At 43.7% G+C, this 16,263-nt stretch overlaps 1 protein-coding gene across 1 annotated transcript in view; it reads left to right on the top strand.

The window, feature by feature from the left end:
- Window positions 1-16,263, top strand: part of LOC146008034 (signal transducer and activator of transcription 5B) — a 169,572-nt gene that overhangs the window by 105,108 nt on the left and 48,201 nt on the right. Inside the window, exon 2 of the mRNA XM_083146908.1 lies at window positions 8,015-8,067. The gene's annotated coding sequence lies outside the window, so the exon portion shown is untranslated. The remainder of the gene's footprint in view (window positions 1-8,014; window positions 8,068-16,263) is intronic.

Raw genomic sequence — 16,263 nt, 5'->3', positions numbered from 1 at the left:
CCAGTTTGATCCTATTCTGAAGACATTTTTTAAAGTCTAATCTAGCTGCAGTGAGGTCTAGTAGGAGGGACGGATCTAATGAAGATTTATGGGCCAATTCTAGTGATTGAATTCGGGCAAGCAGGTACTGCCGCTGTGCCAGTCTCTTTGTTCATTTGTGAGCCTAATTGAATGCACTTTCCCCTAAGAACACATTTATGTGCCTCCCATTTTGCCATAGCCGAGATGCCAGGTGTGTCATTGAGGGAAATAGTCAGTGATGGCATTTTGTAACTCAAGTTTAAACCGGGGGTCATGTATTAGGAGTTTGTTGAGTCTCCATGACCATGGTTTTGGGTGTGAATTAGGATGGCTTATAGAGGCAAATATTGGGGCGTGGTCAGACCATGTGATATTACCTATAGAACTATGGGTGAATAGTGCAAAGATCTGTAATCTATATGGGTATATACGTCATGTGGGGAAGAAAAGAAAGTATAGACTTTCAGAGTAGTATGGTGAATCCTCCAAAGATCTATTAGTTGATATTCGTGAAGTATTTGTCGGATCTCTCCCATGATCTCTCCATAGAGGGCGAGAGGACCTGGAGGAAGAATCCAGAGAGGGATCTAGATAGAGACGACTGAAAAAGGAGATGAGAAAAGGAAGATCAGTATAGTAATAATTATAACAACATGCATGGAAAAGAATGCAACTGTCCGCTGTTGGACGGCATGGGGACATACCATGAACCCATGCCCCAAATTGGAGCGTGGAACGACCCAACTGGGTTCAGGTAGCGCGGGCCAGCCCTGAAACATTAGAATGTAAACAGGAATACAATCCAAGGAACATATAAAGGCACTAAGGCTGAGTATTATCACGGACATGGTATATAGAATTTTTGTCTCTCAATGCGGGAGAGGGAGGACCACAACGGGAAGCTTGGAACCGGAACACAATGGAAAATAGTGTAGTGTAGTTGTAGTAGTTTTTTACAGGGTGTTTTCATATAATACAGCATAAATAGGGGTATAGCTGGTAGAACTAAAATCAGTTCTGAAGTAGTTGTCAAAATTGTCGAGGATACTGAAGATGAAGTAGAGGAAGGGAAGAACAGGGCAGGAGCGCTGGTGAGGTAAAGAGGTAGGGTGAGGAAGGAGGGCCCTACTCATAAGAGTTAACAGACTAAAAGGAGGTGGGTGGACGAACGAAAAACAATAGAAAAAGTAAGAACGGTTGGAGGGGGTAGGGTAGGCAGGTGAGGAGGGATAGGCTAGTCGGAAAAAGTGGGTTTTGAGGGAGGGCTTGAAGGAGATAATGGAATTTAAGCCTAATGGGTGGCGGAAGGTTATTCCAGTGCAGGGAGGCAGCGCGAGAGAAGTCTTGGACACGGGAGTGGGAGGAGGTTATTAGGTGAGATGTCAAGCGGCGGAGTGAAGAGGACGGAAGGGAGTGTGGATAGAGATCAGTGAAGAGAAGTAAGGAGTGGTGGAGGAGGAGAGAGCCTTGTAGGTGGTGGTGAGGAGTTTAAAGAGAACTCTGAAAGGAATGGGGAGCCAGTGAAGAGATAGACAGAGGGGGGAGGCGGAGGTAGAGTGGCGGGAGAGGAAGATTAGCCTAGCAGCGGTGTTAAGAATGGATTGGAGAGGGGCGAGGTAAAACAGTCTGGACAGAACTTCGGACAGTCTCCCGCCCAGACACCAATAACATATCAAGGTTAGCAAATCATTACAGCACCACAGGTATTAGAGAGTGTCCCCCCAGACTTCTGAGGGGAAGCAACATCCTTACGACGCCACATATGAGTCCACTGTGGTCCTGGGACTGGAAATGTTGGTGGATCAGGGTGAGTATCGGTACGGGGATGTCAAGCGTCGAGCAGAATTTATCTAAGTCATCAGGCAATTGAAGAACAGCTTGGAGACTTTCGTGGGAGGCTTGGACACTCAGCGGAAACCCCCATCTAAATCGGATGTTTCTCTGTTTAAGTGAATCTGAGTGGGGTGAGCAGGCGGTGTTGTTGAAGAGTGTTCCAGGAAAGGTCGGGAAATATCTGGATCTTGGAACCATTGAATTCAATGCTGTCCAGTTTACTGAGAATTTCTTCTTTCTCGTGGTGGTAATGAAGATGAAAAATAATGTCTCTGGGTCACTCTGACCTAAGCCCCTTGGCGTGCAGAGCTCTGTGTGCCCTGTGTATGTATGGATACTACATCTCGCAGTTTGCACTGTGTGGAAGCAATGTCTCCCATATGGTCTATATTGGAAATTCGCCCCGTTCCCCATATTGTGTGGGTAGGGTGGTCAGGGGGTCATGGCCAGTAGGCGGTGAGCAGCCTGCAAGGGATTACCTATAACTACTCAGGGGCCGTTGTTAGGTGTACTGCCCACCATTAACACATTGTATGTCAAGTAGCACTTATAGGTAATGCATCTCAGAGACCACTTGATTTGAATGCTGCAGCCACCACAGTGTCAAGGCTGAGGGTCTGGTGCAGCCGCAGGAGCCCCCCGAAGTCAGTATCTTAGTAAGAAGTGGGTGGGAGGTCTAGTGCAAGGGTCCAGCAACTTCCCCAGCCAGAGGAGGGGGGATGAGGATAAAGTGTGGATATGTTAGCTCTGGCGGCACATTAGGATGTAATAAGGGCAGTGCTTTATGAATATTTGCCTTTATTTATTTCTATATGCCTTTATTTACTTGTTTATTTATTTCCTTATGGGGCCCATGAAGTATAAATGGCGGCTGTGGGTCCTGGTGGCAAGGAGGGGAGAGAGCAGGGAAGGCCACCCCACACCCCAGTCCAAAAGCTGCGGCGGTAGCAGCCCTGTAATTATACAGAGATATATCCAAGATGGGTCCAAGATGGATAGAGAGGGGAGGCTGTTGTTCCCTGAGGGCTTCCTCCAGCGTGGCCAGGGCTCTGGGCGCCCCGATCAGAAGGTGAGGGGGGAGGACGGGCTGGAGGGGTACTAGCTCACCTCCGGAGAGAAGGATTTGGGTCTCGGCAGCCGTCTGCATGTGTCCGCGGGTCTGGAGCCCAGGTGTCCGGCAGGCACAGAAATCCAGGCCGTGACTTTGTGCACAGGGTAGGCCACGACCCGCAGGACGGGGCTCTGCCCGTCTCTGGCTCAGCAGCACTCACCACCGTGGTCCGGAGGGGATCTCTGGATGGTGAGGAGGCGGGTTTGCATCTCAGTCTGGGTGGGCAGTACTGCACTTTAGGGGGGCAAGCAGGAGCTCGGTAAATATACGGCCAGCTCCATTCCCTGCTAGGACATGCCCCGTGGTGTTTTTTTTTTTTTTTTATCTATTATTGTTAGTCATTGTACATGACTTTTTTCTAGAAGCCTTTATTTTTGTAATCTATTTTTTTTGTTGGGAGCCAATTAACCTACCAGTATATTTTTGGATTGTGGGAGGAAACCGGAGTACCCGGAGGAAACCCACACAAGTACGGGGAGAATATACAAACTCTGCACAGTTAGAGCCATGGTGGGAATCGAACCCATGACCTCAGCGCTGTGAGGCAGTAATGCTAACCATTACACCATTCGTACTGCCATAAAATGGAAAATTTTCGAAATATAGAGAAGATTAGAGGAGGATACTGGTCAACCGTTCTGTATACTGGCCACTTCTCCTATGAAATTGGTGTGTAAGGGCAGTATAATGTGATTTGCGACTTACCGAGTCTTCAGAGGACTACTTTGTCCTGAGTCAGAATGCAATAAATTGCTTTCCTCTATTCTGGGAACACAAATTGGCGCTTCACACCATCGTCCCCTCCCACACGGACCTCTCTCTCATAGGATCTCCCTGAGTACTCCCAGTGACTGTTTTCAAGCAGAGAGTGCGTGAGCGTGACGGTTGCTCATCTCCCATGGTCACTAATGCTGCTTTCACATCACAAGATGAAGGTTCGCACCAGGACTGGGACTGAAACGGGTCAGCCCCAGCATGAATCTTCATTTTGGGATGTTCACATCCCCACAGCAAACCAGCAATAATGCCGGTTTGCTGACATCATCGGGGGACACGGCAGTGGGTCGGTGCATCATGGGGGTTTGGGGAGGAGGCAGCTCTTAGAGCTAGCGCTGCACCAAGCGCTGCCTCCTCCATAGAGTGAACAGGAAACAGGTCGCTCGACCCGTTTAACCCATTCACACCGCCAAGCAACACAGCAACGAACCGATAAGAACTCTGCTTTCTTACCAATTTGCTACCCGGTTTTGGGACACGGTAACCTTAACATCGCTCTAATTACCAGGTCAAAGTGGCTTGTACCTGGTAATTAGTTGCGATGTGAAAGGGGTATAAGCTGTAAAGAACACACAATTAGTCCTAATTTCCTCCAGCAAAAGAAGGCAGAATGTTAAGATTTTAGCACAAATCAACACATGAGGTAAACCTATTCTTACTTTATGCCAGGCATGTCCAGACTATGGCCCTCCAGCTGTTGTGAAACTACAATTCCCATCATGCCTTGCCACAGTTTTGCTATTAGAAAATGCTAAAACTATGGCAAGGCATGCTGGGATGTGTAGTTCCACAACAGCTGGAGGGCCACAGTTTGGACATGGCTGTATTATGCATTATTTAGTTCTAGATTTTTTTTTTCATTGCTAACATTCAGATTGCTATTTTCTGATCAGATGTGATTACTCATGATCATTAAAGAATGAGCACACCAAGTAATAGGAGGATACATGCTCAGTAGGGTACTGAAGGACATCCTTTATTAGCAGCAAGCTGCTAGCCTTTAACATGAAATAAGTGTCCGTGTCTTCCACCTACCAGCAGGTTTGCGTATAATGTGTAACCTCTTTGAAACGTTTTCGCAAGTTCGCTTTTATTTGTCGGTTGGTTTGTTTATCTGGTTTGTGGCATGACCTAAAATGTCCAGAGTTCCTCAATGGAAAAGCTAGGGATGTATACTTTAAAGAATACATAGGCTACCTCCCAATTGTACAGTATTAGGTGTACTGAGTAGTGAAGCATTTAGGAACCGGAGTGTGGTCGTTCGGGTAGACCACATTTTATGTAATGGAGTGTGTTGTGAATAAAGTAGGGACAGGACATATTATTTTTCTCAGTGTTGCATTGATAAATGTTAGTAGGATAGCAATAGGGTCTTTGATTACCAAAGTAATGTGTACTGTATGTATCGTGAATCTTCTGCACAGTGAACACACTGATTACAAATCTGTAAAAAAACAGAAACCAGAATCATTGGTTAACATTCATGAATGGAAATGCCCTACATTTAATCTGAAAACATTAAACACATTGTTTGGCTGTGTCTTTTGTTACGATATCTATTTATTATCCTTTATCCATTAATTCTTCTCCTACTAATGAAATGTCCTCTTCACTAAGCGGTTTGCCCTCCTTCATAACTAAGACAATAAATCTAGTTTATCAACATTTTCCTGTTCTAACCTTATCTCCCTTGGGGGGTCTATCAGTTCATGAGTCTAATCCTTAAATCCAAAGATTAATTTCGTTTTCCGTGCAGACTTCGGCTCTATTTTCTCTTATCACTGTTTATTCCAACGGCTGTTTACCATAATGCTCTGGCCAGATGTAATGTCCTATAAACCTCATGGCTCATCATGTCTTATCATTTGTCTGTTTCTTTCACTATATTAACAATAATCTCGGGATCATAATCAAATTTGTAAATGATTGAGACACACTATGTAAATCTTGTCAAGGGAGACAAAATAAAGATCTGTTCATACATATTAATCGGGCTACAATTTTTATTAACCTTCTGAGGAGATAAACATCGGATTTTGAGATTTCACAGAACAGACGCGTGATTATGGAACAGTCTCCCAGCATAGTTGCTCATAGTGACACTGTGAAATACAATAACCAATTTAATTTTGAAATAATCGTATTCAGGTCAGTTGTTGCTCAGTCTGCTTCAGTTATTTTGCAGGCTTGGGCTGCCAAGATAATTACTAGTGGAGGGCAAGTGAACAGCAAACTTTGTACAATCACAGCGCCCGTTATGGGCAGTCTGGGGTAGAGCAGGATCATTTTACATGCGATTATTTTACACTTAGCACTGACAGTTGGGGATTGCTTGAAAACTGGCAAGCATTCTGATTTATAAGTGTCCAATTAAACCGGTACAGTAATAATTTACTTTCTAAAGAGTTCAGGCTTTTATACTGGTTTTTCCCTTTTTGTTTTGGCATTCACAATCCTTCCCATCAGGGCTCCTGCTGTACACTGGTAATTATCAGAGACTTTGTTTGCCCAAAGCAGTGGTTCATTATTTGGTTGTTTATTATTGCCTCACATCTATGCAACTACACTACTAGTTTATTAGTAAATAGACATAAATGGGCGCTATATGGCACACTTAATGATTGAGCTGCTTAGTTGCTCCTCTGGTTTTGCTGTGTTAAGTTCTTTATTTTGTATAGAGGACTTCCACATGGTTACAGTCTACCCTGTGTCCCTTTGTTGTCACCTAATTCTGCAGCTATTGAAGTGACAATTTGCACCTACTTGTGGTTGCTCCAGTAGCTGAGGCCTTCTTCCTGCCATAGCCATGGACTGCAGTAAGGAACAGATTCAGACTGGGCATGCTCCCTGCAGTACGGTGTAATCGTGGACCTCCTGATCTGTAACAAATTGTTCCCCCATTACTGTCCCTGCATTCCTTAGTGTGGAAAGCCATATTAGTTTCCTCAAAAATGTAGTTCTTTCGGTACTTTCTACCCAAAGCTTCACACTGCTAGTTCTATCCTGCTTTATTTCAGATCTGAATATTTCTGTTTTGGAGTATTTGTGGTATCAATACAATAACAATAGGTGATGTGTAACGATTCTGGGTTTCCCCTTTCTCAATTTCAGGTGTAATAAAATCTCCTCCCCAGGGAATTCTGTATTTATATGTGTATTAGCCATTGGATTTCTTTTTATGTTTAAATTATCTAGTTTGAGTTTCCCACTACCTTCCATTTTAACCAAAATGTCTACCAATAATTGTAAAGGTGCTATATATTTTTTTTACACACTCTCTGTAGAAAAGACGAGATTGTCACTAGGTCCAAATCACAACTGCATCGGAAAACAGATTTACAATTACTACTCAGCAATTGGATTAGATTTATTTAACTGCTCATTGATTTTCTAAATGTTCTCATTTGAAGATGCAGTATAAATTGCTACACAGATTATATTTAATGCTGACTAAGCTGCATAGCATATGGATACCCAGTCCAGTTACTGTTAACAAAATTGTTTAGACTAGAGCCTGGGGATATATTGGAGTTGCCCCATCATACAAAAACTCTGCTGGGAGGGTTTCACCTGATCAGGTTTTTAAGGTACATATCAAACTTGCATTCCTTAGATCCGAATGGAGCACCACTTCAATTGGTCCGTTGGGCTCCATCTAGTATGAATTTCCCCCATAGAGGTGAGGAGCAATATTATATTTTTATTGTATAGGGTTGTGATGTAGTCTGAAGCTATGCTGAGCCAAGTTCCTAAATTATTACCTGTGAAATTAGCTACACATTGGTACAGCACTGGATGAACCCCTGGAAAATGACAGTGTGCCTTATACTCAGCCTAATTTTTTAGGAACTTGCACTTCTAAACACTTCAAGACATGCATGTTAGGATGAATAGAATGCTGGCAGAGATACAGTTAATACTTCATAATACTATAGTGTCACCCTTGAACATTGAAACCCTTGTCTACATAAAATTGAGAAACTCATTTTGAGGGGTGCCTATGTGACAGCATTATAGTGGCTTTATATGTTTGTGTATCTTGTTGCATGTCGGTGCCACCCTGTTCATGAAGCTTTATTTGTACATGCTGTACTTTTGAAATTGTGTGTGACAGTGTGTCAAAGTTTGGTGAAAGTACCTATACAGTATGTAAGCACAGACAACCAGTTATACAGACAGTTTAGCTAATAGTAGCTATGGGGTTCTTATAATAGTGCCATATGTTGTGTTACAGAGTTTGAGTTACATATCTTTTTTTTTTTTTTCCTACAGATTTTACCGCAAATTCATTGCCTGCATCCTTGTATCAGGCCTGCCTCTAAAATGTAAGTAATACTGTTTACTTTGAGCTTTCATTTCTCTGCACTTGTATGGCCCAGCAATCCTGATCACTCTTATTGCAATAATAGTGTGTATTATACATCACAGCCACGATTCGCCGACTACAATCCGCAAATAGGTCATCAAAACTGCCAGTGCACATATATTATCGGTAATACGTCAGGGAAATTTTCCAATATCAATCATATTTTTGGTCAGAATCATTCCAATTGGGATTTCTAACATGTTCTTTCCAAAACTGGCCGTTGATAAAATGGGGAATTCGGGCAATCAATTGAAGGCATATGGGTCCCATAAGAACCGCACTCAGTCCATTAAGGAAGACACAGGGTGGTGCTCCACTTTAGAGGATTATCCATCCCAATAATAGCGATTTAGAGAGAAGTAGGCACTCGCCAGCACTGACAGTGTGCAAAGGCAAACAAAGTTTATTCGTCAATTCATCAAGACATCATTGGAAGTCGACGTTTCGGCCCTCCACAGGGGCTTGTGTAGTCTCATGGCAGCAGGCTACGCTACGTTTTCAGCGTAGGCTAAGCTACTTTGTCAGTGTAGCCCAACGGCTGCCTAGCGTCAGTGTAGTGTCCAAGCGGCAGCCCTGCGTAGTCAGCGTAGTGTCCCCGCCAGGCAGCGTAGTCGCCTTAATGCCCCGCGAGCTGCAGCTCTGTCCCCGGGGTCCCCGGCAAGTCTAGTGAGTGCCTGTAAGCGCCGGTAACCGCCAGATCCCATGCCTTTGCGGACGCCAGCGGAGAGGCGCTCCATCTGCCTGAGACATACGAGGCAACCCTGCCTGTGTCCGCTTCAGGGAAATGGACAGGGTTTGGGGTTCAGTAGTGCGTATGTCTCTTGCACAAAGGTAGGGTGCGGTGCGCAAGTGCGTCACATGCACAATAAAGGACGCATTTGCCAGTGCTCCATGTTACATATTGGCAAATGCCTCCATTTCAAACCCCCACTATCCAATCCATCTGGAAGCGTGGCGAGCGGATGCAGTATGCGTCCTCTCGACCTGTTCATACCCCCCCTATCCACGTCGGCGTGGAGTTGATTTTCTAAAGTGTGGCGAGCGCAGCGAGGTGAGCGGACGCGGATTACTTGATGTGTATTCCGCATGCGCTTGCCACGCTTCGGTCACGGTGGCTCGCTGCGCACGCCACCCTTTATAAAATCAACTCCACGCCGCCGTGGATAGTGGGGGTATGAACAGGTCTGGAGGATGCGTACCGCGTGGATAGGGGGGGTGTTTCATGAACACATTCATACCTGTCATGTTAGGCAGGTTAAAATGGTCAATGGTTCCCATATAATGTAATAACTGCTGACTGACCACGCTAACTATGTAAGCTCTGGCTGGCCGCGGGAACACTACGCTGATTCTGACAGGGACGCTTCCCTGACTACATAACTGCCGTTGTGAAACTACACAAGTACTATACACACATATATTTTATTTGTGCATAAAATGGGCAAGGTTTCAAAACAATGTCTCAGATACTGAATTTAAATGCCAAGCAATCATTTTCTTGCACATATTTAGTGCCAGTTATATATCATGCAGTGGCGTAGCTATAGCTCCGCAGCCCCTGCTGTGGCGGGGAGGCGCAGAGAACATGTGGCCACCGGGGGTCTGCGGGGCTATAGTTACCACTTACCCGCTGCTGTTTGGTGCCCTGCCGTCACGGTCCCGGCAGTTTTCTGTCTACAGTATGGGGGCAGCCATTTTCTAAGAGTCCGGTTTCACTATAGAAGCAGGAGCCGGCGCCGAGAGAGACGGGACCGTAACCGCAGGTACGCCGAGGGGAGGGGGGCGCAGAAAAATCTGCGGCGGGGGGAGGGGGGGGGAATTAGGTAGTTATGCCACTGATATAATGTCCTCTGTAGTGCCAGTTACATGTCCTCAGGTTTGGTGGACTCTATCAACCAGAAAAAAAACCTATATCCCCCTCCCCCTTCATGTCCACCTTACATCCAGCCATAGGTGTTTTTATAATGGGTGCAATGTGTGCAGTGTACACACTCCCCTGATCCCAGGGGGTACACACTTTACCCATGCTTTAATTCTTACCTCTCCTGAGTCAGATTCATTTTTGGCTAAATTTGACATCAAAATGGCCACCACGCATGCACAGTATGGATTTTAGACTCCTGAACATGCCAGACTCTACAGTAGAGCAGAGAGGAGGGGTCCACCTGGAGTCTGCAAACAGGCCCTCTACCCTGTATCCAGCCTTCAAAGTTAAGATGCCAAGCTCTTCGCCTTTTTTCCCCTCAAATAGGATGTATGTCTAACACTGCTCCTCACCTGTATATAGTGAATTCAAGTGTTTTGCTTGCCATTGGCCACTAGATGGCAGCCTGCGGAGAAATTAGAACTCCACCTACATTCACATTGTCTTTTTTTTTTTTACAAATGTAATGGTTCTTTCAGTTGTACGTAGCAGATGGTGCCTTTAACCAAACTTACCAATTGTGCTATCTGCACCTCACAGAGATAGTGAGTAATCTACTTGTTTTTCTGTTCCCCGGTTTCATGGTAATTGAAAGGAAGTTAAAGTAAACACAAAACTAAAGTCTATGTTGAATAAAAAAGCTTCTGGTTCTCCATTACCCCAGAGTAATATTGCTAATCTACTACCAAACTGGTGCCAAATATACCTATTTGTGAAGGAAAATCCATAAATTCAACTTGCGTTTACAGCAAACACCCTTATTTCTCTTCATGTGAGGCAATGGAAAGACCTGATCTTACAAATTGTAATGGTCACAGTTGAAAAAATATATAATACTTTATCAATTTCACCCTTTCACTAACACTGCAGACACCCCTCTGTAGTCTGATGTTGGCACACACCACTGTGGGGAGTTGCTGTCGCTGCTGGCCTGAGGTCTTTTTATCTCTTCCTGTGTGTTTGTCCTTCCACCAAACCATCGGCAGTTTGTCTTACTAAGGATAGCTAAGGAAGATGATGCAGTTGAGGTCTGTTTGTTTGACTGACTGAGATGAGGTAGAAGATTGAGGGGGGGGGGGGGGGGAGCAGAGGGAGGACTTGCGGTCTAAGCGTAAATCATCCATTTACTGTAAGTTTCAGTCTCTTCTCCTACACATGGATTGTGTTTCCTCTCAGTGAGTGTTGTGGTTTAGTGATATTGTTCTGCTATTTTTTGCTTTTCATGGTCACCCCATGTTCTAATTCATAGTTTTTCTCTTAGCTCTTCCTTACCTCCCATGCTTTTTTTATTTTCTCACAATCTAGATCTCTAACCTTACTGGTTTTTCCATTTAAGTGACTTCTACAGAGACCACTGTGTTTCGTTCATACCTTTTGTGCAGCACCCTATATTGCACATTTCTTCACCAATGTCACTCTGGCAACATCCTGTCCAATGGTGGTCAGTCTGTTTATTAGTTTATTCTAAAGGTAGAATCTGCCTTTTTATAGAAGCCTATCTCATCTACTGTTCTTACAGCTTCCACTGTCATCATTGTTATCAGCACTTAAGACCCCCATACACTAGTCAGACCAAATTCCCCCCTGAGCTCCCCCGGCAGCTCCCAGAGAGACTCCTTTATGATTTGGCACTGGATGTGCTGATTTTATCGCATGCAAACTCCCGGGGAGCTGCGGCAGGGAGCAGGAGAGCCCAGGAAGCTGTGATTGCAGGGTATGAAGCGGCAACAGAAAAATATATGTTCAAAAGGCCGGCTGCTGATTGGCAGAGAGAATTCTCTCAGGCAAGCAGCGGCCGGCCGTCTTTTGAAAAAAAAAATGTTAAATTTGGCTGCTGCTTCCCGCCACACTGCACCTTCCCCTGCCAGTTGCTCTGCAACTGCCCCACTGCTACCTGGCCTGTGGCACCCACCCCTGCACATAGGTGTGTGCCAGTGGTGCTTCACCAATATATCATGGGTGGTAAAAGCATCCCCGAAGTGCAGCTGATGGGTCCGATACGGTAAATCTTATGTGCAGCAAGATCAATATGTAGGTTCCGAACCGATGCGCATGGGACAGCGCATCGGGAAGGATGGGATGTCACCCACATCCGATTTGGGCCAATTTCTCAGCCCGATCGGTCGGGATTGGGTTAAATTGGCCATAATCTCACTAGTGTATTGGGGCTTTTACAGCTGTCCCATGCCGGGTGCAAAAGCTTTGTGTGAAATGGATGTCGCATCTCTGTTTGTACACTAAGTTCAAGCAAGGAAGTAAGCTTGCATGCACATGAGACAGAGGAGTTCTGTGCGATCGCTTGGTGAAGTCAGTTACCACCCAGGGGCTCCCATGTCATGGAAAATCTGTTCCTTTTGATAGACAGTTCGAGTCCATACAAAGTAACAAATGCTGTCTGTGTGCGGATAGCTTATACAGGGCATGTGCAGAAGCCAAGTTCTTTTTCCCAGTATGCTAAAGTCCACGCAATCTGTGGGCATTGTGACTTTGGGAGCAGTTCAATTGTTTTGTTTACGCAATGTCCTGTCTAAAATGATGGGTGCTCTGTGATATCTTTTTGCACCTATGCATTCCAGGTTTAGCTTCGTAAACCAGCTAAACCCAACCAAAGTGCTGGACGGAACACAAAAAGCCCTAGACTGGCACTAATGGAAAAAACTGTTTGGTTTAGTATTTGCGATTGGACCTGCAAGTACATCGCTATTTGCAGTTTTGCAATGGTCGTGTTTTTCTTCTTTCTGGACACCTTTTTTCTGCTTGCAGTACACTGCAAATTCTCGGATTTGCGATCCATGTTGAATTGGGCCCATAAAGGGGAATGAAATTAAAACCGTGGGGTAATTCCATGGCAATAACCAGCATTATTGGGGACTTTGTTTCACCATTCATGGTAACATAGATGTTAAGGCTGGAATACGTTTACCCTATAAGATCTCCTGCGGTGTAAATGTAAACCAGTATCTATTTACTGCTATGTAACTATACTTATGAATTATGGTTATAACCGTACATACTTTTTTCTGATAAAAAAAATTGTCTAACTTTTTTTTTTAACCTATCCATTGAGTCTGCCATAACAAACTTAACTGCCCTTACTGTGAAGAAACCTTTCCTTTGCTGGATGCAAAACGTCATCTCCTCTTACCTTAATGGGTGACCACATGTCCTATGTACAGACCTCCTGGTAAACTGTTCACATGATAATACTGTGTATTGACCCTTTGTATATTAATCATATCCCCTTTTTAAACACCTCTTTTTTAATGTAAATTCTGTCTAGCTTGGCTAACCTTTCCTCATAACCTAATCATTTCAGGACCTTTATGAATTTAGTTGCTCTTCTGTTAACCTTTTTCAAGTTTCAAGATGTATTTTTTAAGGTGTGGTGCCCAGAACTGTACACTGCATTCCAGATGAGGATGTACCAACCATTTATACAGTGGCATGATTACATGGTCTTCCCTTGCCTCTACACCCCTTTTTATGTATGCTAATACTTTGTTGTCCTTTTGCTGATGCTCCTTGACATTGAGCACTGCAGTTGAGTCGATTGTCTATGAGCTCCCTCAAATCCTTCTTTATTAATGATTGTCCTAGAATTTCCCCATATATATATAATAGGTTGCCTGCCCATTTCTGGTCCCAAAATGTATAACCATATGTTTATCAATACTAAACCTCCCAGTTATTTTAAGTCTCTCTGTAGATGGGACACATCTCGGTCTGGTTTCATTATCTTACACGGTTTAATATCCTCTGCAGAAATGGACACTTTGTTCCTTAGACCATCTACACTAGGTCACTTATAAAGATATTACAATTCCATCTCTTCCGCAGGGACTGGATGGAAGCTTCTCTTTGTAAAGAGTCCAGGGGTTTTGTTTTTTTATAACTCTGAGAACGTTCTTTCTCAACCCTTCCAGACTCGACTAAACTATTGATTGCTAATTGCTTTTCAGCATCATCTTGGTACCTAACACGACTGATAGATAACGACCCACCACTTTAGTTGACACAATGTTTTGGGCTTCGAGAGACTTGTTTTTAAAATTTGTATTGTTCACATCACTGTATACTATATTGTTTTCTCCTGTTACTTGATATTTGCAATTTGTGTTCGCCTAATGCTTTTGGAACCATCTACCTTATACGAATGCTTCAGAGTTTTCCATTTAAAAAAAATAAAAAATTAAGATATTACAAATCACCTCATTTAAATAGAAGTCAGCAAGCTGTTGTAGAACAGGTTATAATACAGTTTTGAACAAAAAAAATCAAGTGAACAGTTGGAATCACTTCTACATTGTGCTGAATTGTTAATAAAGGTAACTTCTTTTCAGCTTGGAACTATAAAATGTTATAACTTACAGTCCTTATTTAGTATTAAAAGACTGTGTCTCACAGCACCACTACAGATTACTTCTTATTTAATCATACATCTACAGACCTATGCAAGAACTGTCCTTTTTGAAGAACTAACATGGTAATGTCCTGGTGTTTGTAAAGGGCTTGAACGGTGGCAACATTTGAGTCTTTGTGCACACGTGTGCAGCTTGTCTTGATTTTTTTCTGTAGCCTTATTTCTCTGTCTTTTTATAGCGCTGTTTGGTCAGACAGTTTCCCACCCTCTTACCGTGATCAGGTCTTTCTCTATCTGGTGCTCCCTTACTGTCATTACTGAGCAGGTTTTCACAGGCTCTCTAATATCCCTTTTCCAACGCACCTCAGTCCCGGGTTATTGCCTGTTGGTGCTTGGTCGACCCAGGTCATGGTGCGATTTGAAAGCACCAACACTTAAAACAAGAGTAGACCAACTCAGCAATTGGAAAAAGGATTGGTCAACTTGGATCGCCCTGTGTATAACGGGCACCCCCCTCCCTCTCTCTCTCCCCCCTCCCTCTATCTCTCTCTCCACCCACCCTCTCTCTCTCTCTCTCTCTCTCTCTCTCTTCCCCCTCCTTCTCTCTCCCCCTCCCCTCCTCCCCCCCTCTCTCTCTCTCCCCCCTCTCTCTCTCTCTCTCTCTCTCCCCCCTCTCTCTCTCTCTCTCTCTCTCTCCCCCCTCTCTCTCTCTCTCTCTCTCTCCCCCCCCCCTCCTCTCTCTCTCTCTCTCTCTCTCCCCCCCTCTCCTCTCTCTCCCCCCCTCTCTCTCCCTCCCTTTTTGGTCTTGTTACCGTCTCCAGTTAGCTGTTTGCACTGCACAGGCAGCCACTTTTTGGCACTGACCCACTGGTGCTGTAGCAGGCTGGCTCCTCAAACAATAGTTGTGTCAGATTTACACTAATGTTAAGCAAACCCTGTTAAAAACATATACATAACTATAGATAACACCTCCTAGAACACTTTAACTTCTACACTACATAGGGAGCAATGTAATTATTTTGTCTGAGCTTTCTGCAGAATTCTGAAAGCATGATATATGTAAGGCACAGGAGAATTTTATTTTAGCCACAATCATTGTTTAGGTCATTGTGTTCCCACAAGCCAAGGTCCTTTAACAAGAAGGCATCTGCCCAGTGACTCAAAATATCATTTAGTTTATAAAACAAGCACGGTGTGAGTTTTACAGATTCTCTGCTCACGTTTTTTTTATAGATTTTTCTGCTAGGGACTGACCATGCTTTTACCAAAGAGATAAGTGTGCTCTATGATTAGACCCATTGAAGTTGCAATCATTGTGCAGTGAATTCCACTAAATTCCAGTGGAAACGACTACTTTGAGAATGGCATATCATAAGGAAGTGACATTTGAGATACCAACTGGAGGTGTTTATGAAAAAAATAATTATAATGATTGATAGTGACTCATATTGTTAAGGTATGTTTTATTTAGAGATGAGAGCGGTTCAGTTTTACTTGAATTTACTCTTTTCTTAAATCAGGATCTTTTTTTCATTTAAAACATGCAGCAGCTGATAGCCAATCAGAAATTTGTTGAAACTTGCAATAATTTGGAGGTGAGAATCGTCTAAAACCGAACCCACTCATCTTTAGTTTTAATCAATAGGGTAAAAAAAAACTTTTAATATATTAACAAATGTTCGTCCTTTGGCCGTTGTTTTCTCTGAATCAGGTGTACAGGTACTTGTCCCTAATATGTCTCAGGTTTGGTATCTGGAAATAACAAGATCCAACATCCCTTATCTACATAAATAAATATCAAATAATCTTCAAATAATGAACAGCACCAACAAAATAATCTTGACCGGTGCAATAATTGTTAAAAATATACT

The sequence above is a fragment of the Crinia signifera genome, chromosome 6, assembly GCF_055691185.1.
Source record: "Crinia signifera chromosome 6, ASM5569118v1, whole genome shotgun sequence".
Taxonomy (NCBI): Eukaryota; Metazoa; Chordata; class Amphibia; order Anura; family Myobatrachidae; genus Crinia; species Crinia signifera.
The sequence above is the reverse complement of the archived record's forward strand: the minus strand, read 5'-3'. Positions and strand labels throughout refer to the sequence as shown.